General features: G+C 41.2%; 1 protein-coding gene across 2 annotated transcripts in view; it reads right to left on the bottom strand.

Moving 5' to 3' along the window:
- Positions 1-15,741, bottom strand: part of FAM24B (family with sequence similarity 24 member B) — a 36,544-nt gene that overhangs the window by 2,823 nt on the left and 17,980 nt on the right. The window contains exons 2-3 of one of the 2 annotated variants that reach the window (XR_008492028.1): positions 3,730-3,876; positions 416-1,099 (exon numbers count right to left, since the gene is read on the bottom strand). The gene's annotated coding sequence lies outside the window, so the exon portion shown is untranslated. Of the gene's footprint in view, positions 1-415; positions 1,100-3,729; positions 3,877-15,741 lie in introns of those variants that run through there. The other variant, XR_008492027.1, reaches the window with a different exon arrangement.

Raw genomic sequence — 15,741 nt, forward strand, 5'->3', positions numbered from 1 at the left:
CCAAACAGAAATTATGGCATTGGAAACTACAATAACTGAAATGAAAAATTCACTAGAAGGGCTTAATAGCAGATTTGGATTGACAGAAGAAAGAATCAATGAACTTGAAGATAGTTGAGATTATCCAAACTACAAGACAGAAAGAAAAAAAAATGGGTAAAAATGAACACAGGACTTCTGGTTTCTGCACCAACATGTGAAGGGCTTGGGAGTCATCATTCCCATCCTCACAACAAGTAAAAAGCTGAATAAAGTGACTGAATAAAAGCTGAATCAACAACTCTTAAGTCAACCAGAAAACTGAAGTCACAGGGCAAACAGCCACCCCCAAAACTAAAGAGAGAGGTGAATACAGAGAATCCCAGCTTAGGAGCAGAAGCCATTGCCAGAGCCAGCAACTGGTAAGAACACTTACATGTTAACTGATGTCTTCCTGAATGATGAATAGGGACTAGCAGAATATTTAAACACTCCTGAGGGCCCAATTTTGTTTTGTTTTGTTTTGTTGGGTGGGGCACACTTTCATGAGTCATATCTCCAGGCGCGCACCAGGTTCTAATAATGAAGACTACAGGAAAATTCCTTTCTGTTTTAGTCTCCACTGACACTGCAGTGGAGGTGGCCTTATTACCACTGTGAGATAATAAAAGTCATGAAATTTCACCAGGCCTCCTCTGATGCCACCCCAGAAGTTAAGTGGAAAGTTGCCCCCTTATCTACTGGGTCAGAGAAGAAATCCAGACTCCCCAAGGGGTCTCCACTGATACCACAGGGGTCAGAGGTGAGTCTCTGCTCTTTATTCAGCCTTCTCTGACACCACCCTGGTGGAGGGGTGCTTTGGGACACTTCTTTACAGCTTGGTAACAGTAGACATCTAGGCTCTCTACTCAGTCTTCGCTGTGGAGTTGGGATAGGGCCATAGTTTTTTCTACGGTGTTTGCCTAGAATGCAGAAGCTATTGTCTAAAAGTTTTCTGTCTTGTTGAGTTGCCCATTTCCTGGTCTTTTGGCCAGAAAATCTAGTTTCTTGTTGGGGCTCTTTTGTCTGAACCCATTGGTGTTTCCAAGTTGCTCACTTCTTCAGCTCCAAGTTTAGGAATCTGAGACAAAAAACAAAACTTAGGGAACTCACTACCATGCTATTACTTTGATCCCAAGGTCCCTAGCTAGCCTTCCTTCTTCTCTCCACCTATTCAAGTCTTATGTTTGTTTTATATATAATGTCCATGGATTTTAGTTGTACTTAGGAAGAATATGAAAAAGTATCTCTTCCCATAAGTGGAAGTCCTCCATATGGGAAATTTTTTAATCAGTCCTCTGCTTAAAAGCCACAGCCTCTGCACCAACCCTACACTTGCTCAATCCTGAAAATGAGTGTTTCCTTAAATTTTGTACCCTGGGCCCTTCGCATGTGTTATCCAGCCCATATCTCAACATAACATCTTTCCAGCCTCATCTCCCTCTCCATTACCCCACACCCCATGTATTTTCATGCCTCTGACCTGGTTAGATGGCCCTCCCTGTCCCTCGCCTCCTCTAATCTGCTGAAACACCAATCCTGCAAGACTTCAATAAAATGCCATGTCCTTATAAAACCTTCACTGATTTCCGCCTCTCTCTCTCCCATGTTAATTGCTCCTCTCCCTATGTAACCATGCCCTTTGTTTGTGCCTATATGAAAATTTGAATTGTTGACTAGGTGTAGTGGTTCATGCCTGTAATCCCAGCACTTTGGGAGGGTAGGGCAAGAGGATTGGATTGAGCCCAGGAGTTTGAGATCAGCCTTGGCAACATGGTTGTAGACCATGTTTTTTTTTTTTTTTTTTGTAGAGACCTCGTCTCTACAAAAAATTTTAAAAATGAAAATGAAAATAAATTAGCCAGGTGTGGTAGCAGATGTCTGTAGTCCCTACTCGGGTTCAGAGGGATATAACCCTAAATAAGCTTAGTCATCATTAAGGAGCTAGGCCCTGTGGACCCTCCCCATGGGGGTGACTATTTCATCTCTCAGTTTCCCTCTATTTCCGTGGTTACCTGATTGCTGTTTGATAGTCTGTGGGCTTGTGCATTTAAAATGTGCATTTTCAAGGTGTCTGTGAGCTCCATGGGGGCAGGAGCTCTGCAACCCTAGGTATCAGAGAACCTAGAACCTATTAGGTGCTGGCACATGTTATGATCAATGACTGAAATCTGAATTTTGTCAGTCTGGTACTCACTTTCTCTGACTGAGCCTCTACATTTAGACAGTGCAGTGACTCAGACATAGCAATTAAACCCTGACCAATATTATTTCATTTATTAAAAAGAATGCATACTTTCTACATTGCTTGTAAGTCACCAACATTTAACTATTTCCAATGTGTTTTAGTAATATCTTTCTGAGTTGTAATGAAGGCAACCAGGAGGCAATAACTAAAACCTGTTTGAAAGATGAGGAAACTGAAGCTCAGAGAGTGGAAGTGACTCCCTTGGGTCACACAGCAAGTCACTGGCAGCAAAGAAACTAGGACCTGGTTCTATAATCCTTCCCTCCATCTCCTGCTTCCAAAATCCAATGCTCTTCCACCCCCAGCCTTCCTGAACCTTCTGAAATGATGTGTTGTTCCCCATTCCCAGTCCCCCTAACTCTATTATTCAAAGGCTGTGATTTTGGCTGTCAGCTGAAAGATCTGCGAATAAATCCCGTTGCATTTCATTTAAGGAAGGGGCTGATTTTTGTGTTGATGTTTTCATTCGAAGCAATATCTCACTGATGATTCACATGTGGTGACTGCTTAAGAGTATTGAGAGGGATGGGGCCATGTGTTCCAGATGGCAAAAGGTAGGCAGCAACTGTCCTCAGAATCAGGGAGTTCAACTTTGCAAAATGCAATTCCCGATACAGGGGCTGGCCTTTTCTCTATGGAAATTCTCTGTAATTCGCATCCACAAGGACTTTCACCCAAGTCAGTTATTTGCAAACTGCCCATCCTGTGACTAACACCTGAGTCAAATGGTTGCAAACACCCTGATGCCTGCTAAATTGCATCTCTGGTGACAGAGGCATCCTGGATCCAAAACTACATAAGCCTGTGAGCTCCCTACTTGACCCAGTTACCATCTCTGCCTCCTCCACAGCTCCTTCTGCTCTGCTCCCGGGAAACTTATCTTTACCTTCAGACTCTTGGTGCAGATGGGGACCTTGCTATGGCCCTGGCAAATGCCATGAGAAGAGGATCTCCTTAACTGAATCCTTTATTCTCAGAGAAATAAAGATTGTGGCGAACAACATGCAATCAGATTTTATGAACTGCCAAGGTTTGAAGACAGTTTCTGTGTCTTTGTAAAATCCAAATGGCACATTTTACTATATGTCCCAGAACCAGATTACACCTCTCTTCCCATCTCCGAAATTCCCATCCAGTCTTTCCCTCACCAAACTTTATGACTGTAAAATCAGTTTTAAAAGAACCAAAGAGAAAAAACTGCAAACTTAGTGATGGATTACCATGTTCTACCTTATCAGTGCCTGTCTAGGTGATCCATGCAGATCCCCCCGGAGATGCAGGCACGATGAGGAAGGTCGCAATCTGCCACGCACTGGGCTCTGGGATTTGCCCTCTAACTCACAGGCTTAACTTCCACAAAATGTGACAAGACTGAGTCTGTCAAACCAACCTCTCATTTCTTGGGAGGCATTCTTCTCCATACTCACATGATTCAAGAGAAGTAACAGTTCATCTTATTTTACCTGCATAAATAATGGCTCCTCTGCTCCAGGAAGGGCAAGAAACATTTCAAAAAGAGCTCCAACTTCATCATGTGTCAGACATCCCCTTGTCAGGCATCCTCCAGGGTCTTCCAAGTGCAGCTTCCCATCTCACCATTTCTAAGGCAACTGGAGAGGGGAAAAGAGAAGAGCTCAAGTACTCTCTAGCTCAAGAAAGGGGAGATCATTTAGCTTGTCAGTTTCTTCAGTCTACAGTGCCTCAGACAGAGGGAGAGCTCAGCTAACATGCTGAGTTAAACACCCGATAGTAAACTCAATTATTTAAAGTGACAACAAGGCAGCGCTGACACACAGAGCCACCAGGCTGAGAACATTTTATTTACAAGCTCACAGCCCAAAGCCACAAGGTAAAAAAGCCAAGAGTGTACACAAACATGCCTTTGCCTTTCAACCCCTCCTGCTGTTCTTGACCTGAACCATATGTGGCTGCCACAGCAAAGAATGCCCCTGCTGAAGCAGAGAGTGTCCAGGTATCCCATTTGAGGGGATGTCCCTCATTGTTAAGTGACTCACATCTTTGCCATGGCACATTACAAGGAGACACAATCAGCACAGGGGCAGCACCCAGGAAGAGACCAAAACCAACTACAATCTCTGTCCCAAGACCAGCAGTCTCACCCGACTTGTGGTGGCTTACTTTGTGAAAAGCCAAATATCATCTATGAGGAGCTAAGCAGACAGTGCCAATTATATTCTCTGTGTAGCAAACAAGCAACCTGTCCTGCTGTTCTTGACCTGAACCATCTGTGGCTGCTGCAGCAAGGAGTGACCCTGCTGAAGCAGAGTGTCAGCGTGGGGAGTCAGCAGTGCCTGCCTTCAAGGGGCAGCTTGGGGGAGGTCATAAAGCCCTGATTCTGCAGCTCAATCCCAATGAGAATGGCCTTTGACACTGGAAAGACCAGACAGCAAAAGCATCTGAATATCTTTCCCACTTCCAGTGTGTTGAGGCCTCAGTCTCAGTCTAGCCATGCTGGGGAGTCTCCAGGGGTCTCTTCTTCTTTCCCTGGGACTAAATCAGGACTGCAGAGCATCCTCACTGGCCCCAAAGGTTCCTTCTCCAGCCCCCTCTCCCCTGGACAGACCCACTGCATGTTGCAAAGAGATGTAGACAGTGATTACAGATCGATCTTCATTTCACCTGGACTGAGAAAAATCACCCTGGGTTACTGCTGCTTCCCTCAGCCATTATATCCCTCCCTCCACTTCCCACCTCTAAACACCAGTGGCCTCAGGATGTCCCTAAGCTGCCAGGCCCCAGAGCCAGGCCCAGCCCTGCATTTACATTTCACTGGATGGAGACAAACAGAATTTGATTGCTTGTGATTGTAGGCATGAGGTTCCTACTTCTTGCTGGCTAATGGCCCAAAGCCACTCTCAGCTCCTACAGGCTACCCACTCACAGGCCCTCTCACTCCGAGGCAGTTTACTTCTCCTTCCCAGGCTAGGAGTAAAGCCTCTCTCTGATGCTCCACCCACCTTCTTTAAAAGGGCTCACCTAACAAGGTCAGATCTACCCAGATGATCTCTATTTTGATTAGCTCAAAGTCAGCTGATTAGTAACCTAGACACAAGAGTGACATTCCGTCATATTCGCTGGTCCAGCCTACCCTCTAGGGGATGGGAATATACAGGATATCTGCATGGGCAGCTGGAATCTTGGGGGTCATCAGAGAACTTTGCCTACCATGAGGTTACTATGTTCCACTTACAAAAGGGAACCATTTTGGTTCAAAACATGAAGCCAACGAACTTTGCTGCAATTGAATTTTCACTATTCTTTCTTGCTATTACATAAGTCAGTCTTTAAAGCAATAAATATTGAATTGCTATCTAATCCATTTACACTTCACAACTGGTCATTTCTCTTACTACATTCAAATAAGTTTATAAAACTCAAATTATCAATACAATGCTGGGAACCTTTACCTTTGCTCCACAAAGGCAGTTTTGCTGTACTTGTGTATTTATGGTACTTATGTATCTGTTTCCTTGTATTTCTCTAGTCTTGTCATGTTCTCCAAAGCACTCATCATTCAAACTTGCCTCCAGTCAAGTTTTGAGGCCTTAATGACAAGAAGAATGTTATAAACTCTTGAGGAAGTACAAACCCTTCAAACCCACATTTCCAGGCCTTAAACTGTCAAACTGAAGCTTTAAAAAGGAACAAAAGAAAACATTATCAGTTTACTTTTATGTCCCCCAAATGGGCTGGAAGTGCGTGTCAGTGCCTGCTGACCACCTGACAACTACTCAGGCACTGGCAAGGCTGGCTCTGAATGCTCTGACGATTCACATGTGGTGACTACTTAAGAGTGTCACTTTCCTCAAGGATCTAAAACTAGAAATACCATTTGACCCAGCCATCCCATTATTGGGTATATACCCAAAGGATTATAAATCATGCTGCTATAAAGACACATGCACACATATGTTTATTGCGGCACTATTCACAATAGCAAAGACTTGGAACCAACCCAAATGTCCATCAATGATAGACTGGATTAAGAAAATGTGGCACATATACACCATGGAGTACTATGCAGCCATAAAAAAGGATGAGTTCATGTCCTTTGTAGGGACACGGATGAAGCTGGAAACCATCATTCTCAGCAAACTATCACAAGGACAAAAAACCAAACACCGCATGTTCTCACTCATAGGTGGGAATTGAACAACGAGAACACTTGGATACAGGAAGGGGAACATCACACACCGGGGCCTGTCATGGGGTGGGGGGAGGGGGGAGGGATAGCATTAGGAGATATACCTAATGTAAATGACCAGTTAATGGGTGCAGCACACCAACATGGGACACGTATACATATGTAACAAACCTGCATGTTGTGCATATGCACCCTAAAACTTAAAGTGTAATAATAAAAAAAAGAGTGGCACTGTACCCCTGCACATCCCTCCCCATGCACAACTGTGCCCACAGCAGGAGATCACTCCTCCTGCATTCTTGAATGTGCACCTTTGGGTCCTGAAGCAGGAAAGTTCTAGGAACTGGGGGAAGACCACAGAGAGTGGTTACCCAGGTAGCCCTTACTGTTTGTGGGGCACACAGAGCCTCTGAATCCTTCTAAACATGGTGTCCCCAGTACCAGCGAGAAGTACCCCTTGGGCTGGTGCTCCCCAGAGACTACAGAGGGAGCATGCTAAGGCTTCAGGGCACCCCACCCTCCCTGGCAGTTATGCAACAGACTTCTGTGAGCAAAATCTGAACACGGTTCCTCTAGGGATCTGGCAATATATTAAATTTCCTTAGGAAAGATGCTTTTTTCTTCTTGCAGACTTCAGGTTTCCATAAGCCGTTCCTCTTCCAGGACTCAGGAAACTAGGCTCCCACAGAATTGGCCATCCTTGGTCTCTGCATCTTTTGGATGGAAGTGGACAGCACACACAATACAAGGCAAGAACTGACTGATTCTACTGGTAAAGACACAGTAATCCACTTCTTGATTCAGATGGTTTAGTACTCAGACACCGAAAGAGAGATTAGCCAAAGGCACCCCAATCCCTGTTCCACTCCAAATAGGATGACACCAAAAAAACATGCTGGATGACTGCGATGTGAGTTGTGGGATAATTTGTTGCTAAGGAGCCAATTCTATACTGAAGCTAAGTGGTTTAATATTCTGAAGTTGTATTCTGATGGAAGCATGGCAGAAAGCTTTATACCTTATCAGAACAGAGGCAGCCATTAGGAACTGACTCATTAAAGCCTCCCAGAGAAGAGAAGATGGTGAGTGAGAGATGGCCTTGTAGCAGCTCCTTACAAGCCTCTCAAATCCTTCTTGATCCTGGAGGATCAAAGGCATTCCACCAAGCCTCAGATTAACTAGGGTTCAGACCTTGTCTTGCATGGCCAGAAAGGTGGAAAGGTGCAAGGTTGCCAGGGTGCAATGGCAGAGCCATTCCCTTACATACTCTCGTACCAACTGTCATAGGTCAGCAACCTGGAAAACAAACTCTGACACAGAGACTTGTGTACAGGAGGCTCCCTGGAAAGTGTATTCAAAATCCACCCCTGTGAGGGGTGAGGGAAGCAGGACTGAAAAGTCAATGAACTATGAAGCAGCTGCAATAAAAGGTTCCCACCAATTCCCTGGAGAGTTTAAGGCTAGGCTGGCCCTTCCGAGATGCCCCACTGAGGCAGTGTGCTCAGACCTTTATATGCCTATATTGACTAGGCACTGGATGAGGAGTTGTTCAAGGAGGGCCTGTGAAGTTGTTCAAGACAACTGTCTTGAATTCCTGGAGAGCAGTGGCACTGAGAGCCATCAGCTGCCAACACTCCTGGCAGCTTGTATTTTGTCCTGGCACAGCCCCTTCCACCAACATTTTGGTCTGGCTTTTTTTTTTTTCTTTAACTTGCACACAGTAAAGTTCGCTCTTTGTGATGTACAGTAGCATGGGTTTTGACAAATGCACAGAATCAGGTATTTGTCCACAACAGTACCATAAAGAACAGTTCCATTACCTTAAAAAGTTCCCTTCTGTGGCCCCTACAGTCAGCTTCTCCCCTATATGCCACCACTTGGCAACCATGGATCAATTTTCCATCCTTTTGTTTTGGGTTTGCAGATTGTCATATAAACTAAATCATATTATACTTGGCCTTTTGGACCTGGCGTTGTGCACTTAGGAAAATGCATTTAATATTTGTATATCGATAGTTTCTTTTTAGGGTGAAGTACTATTCTGTTGTTTGGACCACAGTTTATCCATTCATACATTGAAGGACATGTGGATTTATTTCCAGGTTTTGACAATTATAAAAAAGCTGCTATAATACATCCCATACCAGTTTTTGTGTGAATGTAAGTTTTCAGTTCATTTGGTAAATACCTAAGGGTAGAACTGCTGGGTTGTGTATTCAGTGTATGTCTGACTTTATAAAAAACTGCCAAACTGTTTTACAGAGTGGTTGTATCATTTTTTATTCTCACTAGCAATGAAATTGAATTCTAGCAGCTATGTTTACTTGTCAGCATTTGATAATATCAGAGGACTTTTTTGTTTGTTTGCTTGCTTGTCATTCTAATACATCTGAAGTGGTATCTGGCTGTTATTATTTGATTTATTACTAATAATTTTGAGCATCTTTTCATATGCTTATTTGCCATCCATATGCTTATTAGTAGATAACTTCCTTGATAAAGTATCTTTTTAGCTCTTTTGCTTATTTCTTGAAATTAGGTATTTACTTTATTATTCAGTTTTTAGAGTTCCTTCTTTATATGCTCTGGATCTAAGCCCTTTATGAAATATGTGATTTGCAAATATTTTCTCCTAGTCTATGGCTTTTCTTTTCATTCTTTTAAGTGTGTCTTCAATAAAGCAAGTTTTTAATTAGATAAATTCCAATTTATCCTTCTATTCATGGATATTTTTGTTGTTATATCTAAAATGTCATTGCCAAACCCACTGTCATACAGATTTTCTCCTATTTTCTTCTATATGTTTTATAGTTTTATATTTTACATTTAGGTCTACAATTCATATTGCTTTAGTTTTTGTAAATGAGGTATATGTTGAGGTTCATTTTTTGGCACATGGACATCCAACTGGTTTATAAAAACTTTGCCTTTGAAAATTTTTCAAAAATCATCTTGTTTTTGTGGATCTGTTTCTGGGCTCTCCATTCTGTTCCATTGATCTATGTCAAACTGCCTTGATCACTGTAGCTTCAAAATAAGTCTTAAAATTAATAGTGTGAGTCCTTAAACTTTGTTATTTTTCAGTTTGTTTTGGCTATTCTAATTCCTTTGCCTCTTCGTATACATTTTAGAATAAACTTGTAGCTATCTACAAAAACTTTCTACATTGAATCTGTAGATCAAATTGGGGAGAACTGACATCTTAATAGTGGATTTTCCTATCCATAAACATGGACTATCGCCATTTATTTAGATATTCTTTGATTAATTTCCATCAATGTTTTATAATACTCAGAATACAGATCCTACACAAACTTTATTAGATTTATACCTAAATGCTTCTTTAACTTTTAGTGCTATTGTAAACAGCATTATTTTCAAGTTTCAAATTCCAATTGTTCATTGCTGGTACACAGGAGCAGTGAATTTTTATATATTGACATCATTGCTGAGCTCACATCCTGAGCCACTGGGACATTCTTTAAAAACTAGTCAGCCGTACCATTTTTCCTGCTCTAACAGTACCCATTGACCTCAGAGTAAAATCCAAACTCCTTATCTGACCTACGCAGACCTTCATAATGTGACCATTTCCCCGCCTCTCTTTTCTGTCACCACCTCCCATCTTGCTTTCTTTCATTGACATTCAAGCCACAGTGGCCCTCCTTCCCTTATTGTGTAGACATGCCCAGTTGCTTCCTGCCTCAAGGCCTTAGCCCTTGTCTGTTTGCCCAACATGCACCAACCCCTCCCCAAGACATGTCACGCCTGAGTGCATTCCTCTTTATGTCTTTGCTAAAATTTCCCCTTCTCAAAATGGTATTCCTTGGCCATTTTATTGAACCCCCACCTACAAGACACCCTCTATCTCATCACCTTGTTTAATTAGATTCTAAACAGCAATTGTAATTTAATTTTGGTTTATTTACTGTGTGTCTCTCCTATTTAGAATATAAATGCCATGACAGCATGGACTGTCTCTCATGTTCATTTCAATATTCACATTCCCTAGAATAAGAGTCAGTAAGTATACGCATTTTAGAAACGTGGAGGAGAAAGAACAGAAAAAAGAAAAGTAAATACATGAAGTTATTAACAGTGATTGTCTATACGTGGTTGGGATTGTGGAATTTTATTATTTTTCTTTTCAGTGTATTTCTTATTTTTCTATAATAAACGTGTACTGTTCTTCAAATGAGTTATTTTTAAGTAAAAATAAATGAATAAAAGGCCTTTGCTTTCAGGGACTTTTCAGCCAATAACAAGCAAAATGGTTGCTGCATTATATATGGAGATTATAAAGAATAAGTCAGGTTCATTACAAACTGGGTTTTTTAACACAAATGCAAATAATAATTCTTCTAGTATAACAATATTCCTTCTGCCTTATATTTTCTTTGCTCTTTTAAGGACTATACACAGAGACATCATAACTACTTTTCTCTCCAGGTGTCCAAATGGGAGAAACCAATTGCTGATGGTATTTAGCTAAATGACTGCGTAAGAATCACCTGTGGAAGGTATATTCCCACTCATTGTGTGGCCAACTCTTCTTAGTACCAAGTGCAGTCTCTATCAAGCAAATCAAGCTGCAGGGCCAGCTTGGGAGGGGACAGGCTAAAGGAAACCCATGAAGCAGTGAATCTGAGCTCAATTTCAATGAGAACCATTCCTGAACAGTGGAAAGACCAGAGACATCAGAACCATCTTTCCCACTTCCATTAAGCCAAGGCATTTGGTCTTATCACCAGGATATGTAGCTTTTTGGCCATGTTGAAGAATCTCTGTGGAAAGAATTCAGCTGCTCCTACCTACAGGTAACAGTAACATCCACAATCACAAAGTAATACCTGATATTACACTGATTGATGACTTCATGCCTGGCACTAGCTCTTAGATATTTCATTCTCTTAAGAGACCCTATGAGGTAGGTAATAATATTATCATCCCTATTTTATTAATGGAGGCAATAACAAATGGGAAAACATGGACATATGGAGGTTAAGAATTTGTCCAAGGCCATACAGCTAGCAGGGAAAAGGGCCAGGAATTGAACTCAGCAAATCTGGTTCCAGAGGCAGGCTATAAACCACAAGACTAGTGGTTAGCAAACTGTATGTGCATTCAACTCAGCTACAGAGCCTTCAAAAGTCTTTTTAGAACAGTTTTCTATTTATTTTTAAATTGAGTAGGTAGGACAGAATTCCCGTATGTCCCTCTCCCCAGCTCACATACACTGTTATTTTATTTTATTCAATCTGTCCTGTTTAGTTCTGTTTAATTCCTTAGTGAATACTTCATTTACACTGATTCACTGAAGTAACAACCTCAAAACTTCATTACCATCCATAGGCATAGACTCGGATGATGTTGCCAGGGCTCTTTACCAACATCTCCTGACTGTTTTTCCATTTCCTGGTTTCATTTTCAGGCTGGCCCCCTCCACATACTGGGCCAGTGTCAGCTAGAAGCCCACATCCTTAACATCTATGATCTAAAAAGGAGAGAGATAATGTCCTTTTCCAGCGTGCACAAATCTTACAAAAGGACTTTGGTCTGCCCTGGATCACCTGCCCTTGAATTGTACCAGTTCCTGTGGAAAAAGGGACAAGGGCCCATGATCTTCTTCAGGTCAGGGTCACAGGCACTGTCACTGATAACTCCTGCCACAATCACAATGCATAAGTGGTGAAGCTCATCCGAAAAGGAAAGGGATTCAGAGCAAACTGAAACAACACATGTTCACTGTAGAAAGCAAGAGTGAAAAACATGGAGTTGTTGAAAAAGTTTAGCATTACAGTAATTTTATTCTGATCATTTAATACAAGAAAGCCAAATAGGAATTCAAGTTTTCACCTTTATTTTTGGCATTGGTGAATAATGAAGAACCTTAGCTTCTTCATACTTCCACAGTTCACTGGAGTTAAAACAACCAGGTATTACATATTTCACTTGCTTTTTTAAAAGTTCTCCTAAAAAGCTGTGAGAATTCTACACCAGCATGGGTCACTGTTGCATAATATCACTGAGGTCTGTTGTGCGTACTACTTTTCACCAGCAAAGGAAAAATGATGGATTTTTTGAGTAACTTTTGTATACATATTTAGGTACTACAGTTTTACTAATAAAAGTAACTTTGACAAGAAAAAACATCTTGTATTACTGTGGTGCATTTGTTACAATTAATGGGACAATATTAATATATTAACTAACTTCGGTAATTTATATTTGGTTTTCTCACTCTATGTGTTGTACAGTCCTATAGGTTTTGACAAATGCACATATCCACCATTATAGTATCACATGCAGATTAATTTTGCCCCCAAAATCCCATGCTTCACTTATTCAACATTACCCTTCTCCTTTCCCCCTGCCAGACCCTGGCAACCATTCTTTTAATTGTCCCTGTAGTTTTGCCTTATCCAGAATGTCACATAGTTGGAACCATATAGTATGTAGCCTTTTAAGGCTAACTTGTTTCAACTGGCAATGTACACTTAAGGTTTCTCCATGTCATTTTGTTACTTGATAGCTCATTTATTTTTATCACGGAATAATATTCCATTATATGAAAATACCAGTTTCTTTAGTTACCTACTGAAAGACATCTTAGGTGCTTCCAGCTTTTGCCAATTATGAATAAAGCTACTATAAAAATTAATGTGCAGGTTTTTGTGTACCCATAGATTTTCAGCTCAGCTGGATAAATAACTAGGAGTCCAACTGCTGAGTCATTATGTACCATTTAAAATTCCAACCAGCAGTGAATGAGAATTCCTGGTGCTGTGCATGCCCACCAGCATCATTTGGTATTGTCAGGTTTTGTTTTCTTATTTTAGCCATTCTAATACATACTTGTTAAGTATGATGTTAGCTGTATGTTGTTTGTACATGTTCTTTATTAACCTGAAGAAGTTTCCATCTATTTCTAGTTTGCTGAATTTTTTTTATGATGAATGGGTGTTGAATTTTGTCAAATCCTCTTTTCTGCATCTATTGATATGATTTTTATTCTTTTATTCTTTATGTGATAGGTTACACTAATTGGTTTTCAATATTGAACCAGAAACATACTAGAATACCTTACACACCTGGAGTAACTCCTGCTTGGTGTTGATATATAATACTTTTTCTACTTGTTGGATTCTATTTGATATTTTGTTGAGGATTTTTGCATCTGTGTTCATGAGAGGTATTGGTCTGTATGTTTCCATTCTCCTAATGATTTTATTTTGCTTTGGTGTTAGGGTAATGCTGGCCTCATATAATGAATTAGCAAGTGTTTCTGTGCTTCTATTTTCTGGATAAAACTGCATAAAATTTGTATTATTTTTGCCACAAATGTTTGGGAAAATTCACAAGCGAACTCATCTGGTCCTGGTGCTTTATTTTTTGGAAGGGTAATTATTAATTTTTTTTTTTTTTAACTAGATATAGGCCTATTTAGATTATCTATTTCTCCTTTCTAAGTTTGGGTACATTGTGTCTTTCAAGAAATTGATCCATTTAATCTGTTATCAAATTCAGGGACAGCTGTTTGTATTATTCTGTTTTTATCTTTTTTTTTTTTTTTTTTTTTGAGATGGAGTCTCCCTCTGTTGCCCAGCTGGAGTGCAGCGGTGCGATCTTGGCTCACTGCAACCTCTGCCTCCCGGGTTCAAGCGATTCTCCTGCCTCAGCCTCCCGAGTAGCTGGAACTACAGGTGCATGCCACCACACCTCGTTAGTTTTTTATTTTTAGTAGAGATGGGGTTTCACCATGTTGGCCAGGCTGGTCTCTAACTCCCAACCTCAGGTCACCCGCCCAGCTCAGCCTCCCAAAGTGCTGATATTACAGGCATGAGCCACCACACCCGATCTCCTTTTTTAACCTTTTAATGCCCGTGGAATCAATACTAATGGTCCCGCTTTCATTTCTAATATTAATAATTTATGTCTTTTTTAGCCTGACCAGAGGCCCATCAACTTTATCTATCTTTTCAAAGAACCAGCTTTTGATTTCATTGATTTTTTCTGTCAATTTCATTGATTTTTGCTGATTTTTATTGTGTCTTCTCTTCTGCTTGTTTTAGGTATACAGGCATACCTTGTTTTACTGTGCTTCACTGTACTGCGCCTCATAGATACTGCATTTTTTGCAAACTGAAGATTTCTGGCAACCTTGTATTAAGAAGGTCTATCAGTGCCATTTTTCCAACAGCATGTGCTTACTTTTGTCTTTGCTGTCACATTTTGGTAATTCTTACAATATTTCAAACTTTTGCTTTATTATTATATATGTTATGGTGATCTGTGATCAGCAATCTTTGATGTTACTATTGCCGTTGTTTTGGTCCACCATGAATCATGACCCTATAACATGGCAGACTTAATCAACAAATCGTGTTCTGAGTACTCCACTGACTGCCATTCCCTCATCTCTCTCCCTGTTCTCAGGCCTCCCTATTCCCTGAGACACAAAAATATCGAAATGATAACAATTAATACCCCTACAATGGTCTCTAAGTGTTCAAATGAAAGGAAGAGTCATGTACGTCATATTTTAAATCAAAAGCTAGAAATGATTAAGCTTAGTGAGTAAGGCATGTTGAAAACCCAGATAGGCTGACAACTAGGCCTCTTGCATGAAAGAGTTACCAAGTTGGAATGCAAAGGAAAAGTTCTCAAAGGAAATTAAAAGTGATACTCCAGTGAACACACAGATAAGAATGCAAAATAGCTTTATTGCTGATATGAATAAAGTTTTAGTGGTCTGGATAGAAGATCAAACCAGCCACAACATTCCCTTAAGCCAAAACCTAATCCAGAGCAATGCCCTAACTCTCTTCAATTCTGTGAAAGCTAAGAAAGATAAGGAAGCTGCATAAGAAAAGACTGAAGGCGGCAGCGAGGTTGTGGGAGGGGCGCCCGCCATTGCTGAGGCTTGAGTAGGTAAACAAAGCGGCCAGGAAGCTTCAACTGGGGGGAGTCCACCACAGCTCAAGGAGGCCTGCCTGCCTCTGTAGGCTCCACCTCTGGGGGCAGGGCACAGACAAACAAAAGACAGCAATAACCTCTGAAGACTTAAATGTCCCTGTCTGACAGCTTTGAAGAGAGTAGTGGTTCTCCCAGAACGCAGCTTGAGATCTGAGAACGGGCAGACTGCATCCTCAAGTGGGTCCCTGACCCCCGAGTAGCCTAACTGGGAGTCACCTCCCAGTAGGGGCGGACTGACACCTCACACGGCCGGGTACTCCTCTGAGACAAAACTTCCAGAGGAACGATCAGTCAGCAGCATTTGCGGTTCACCAACATCCGCTGTTCAGCCACT

The sequence above is a fragment of the Pongo pygmaeus genome, chromosome 8 (genome assembly GCF_028885625.2).
Source record: "Pongo pygmaeus isolate AG05252 chromosome 8, NHGRI_mPonPyg2-v2.0_pri, whole genome shotgun sequence".
Lineage (NCBI taxonomy): Eukaryota > Metazoa > Chordata > Mammalia > Primates > Hominidae > Pongo > Pongo pygmaeus.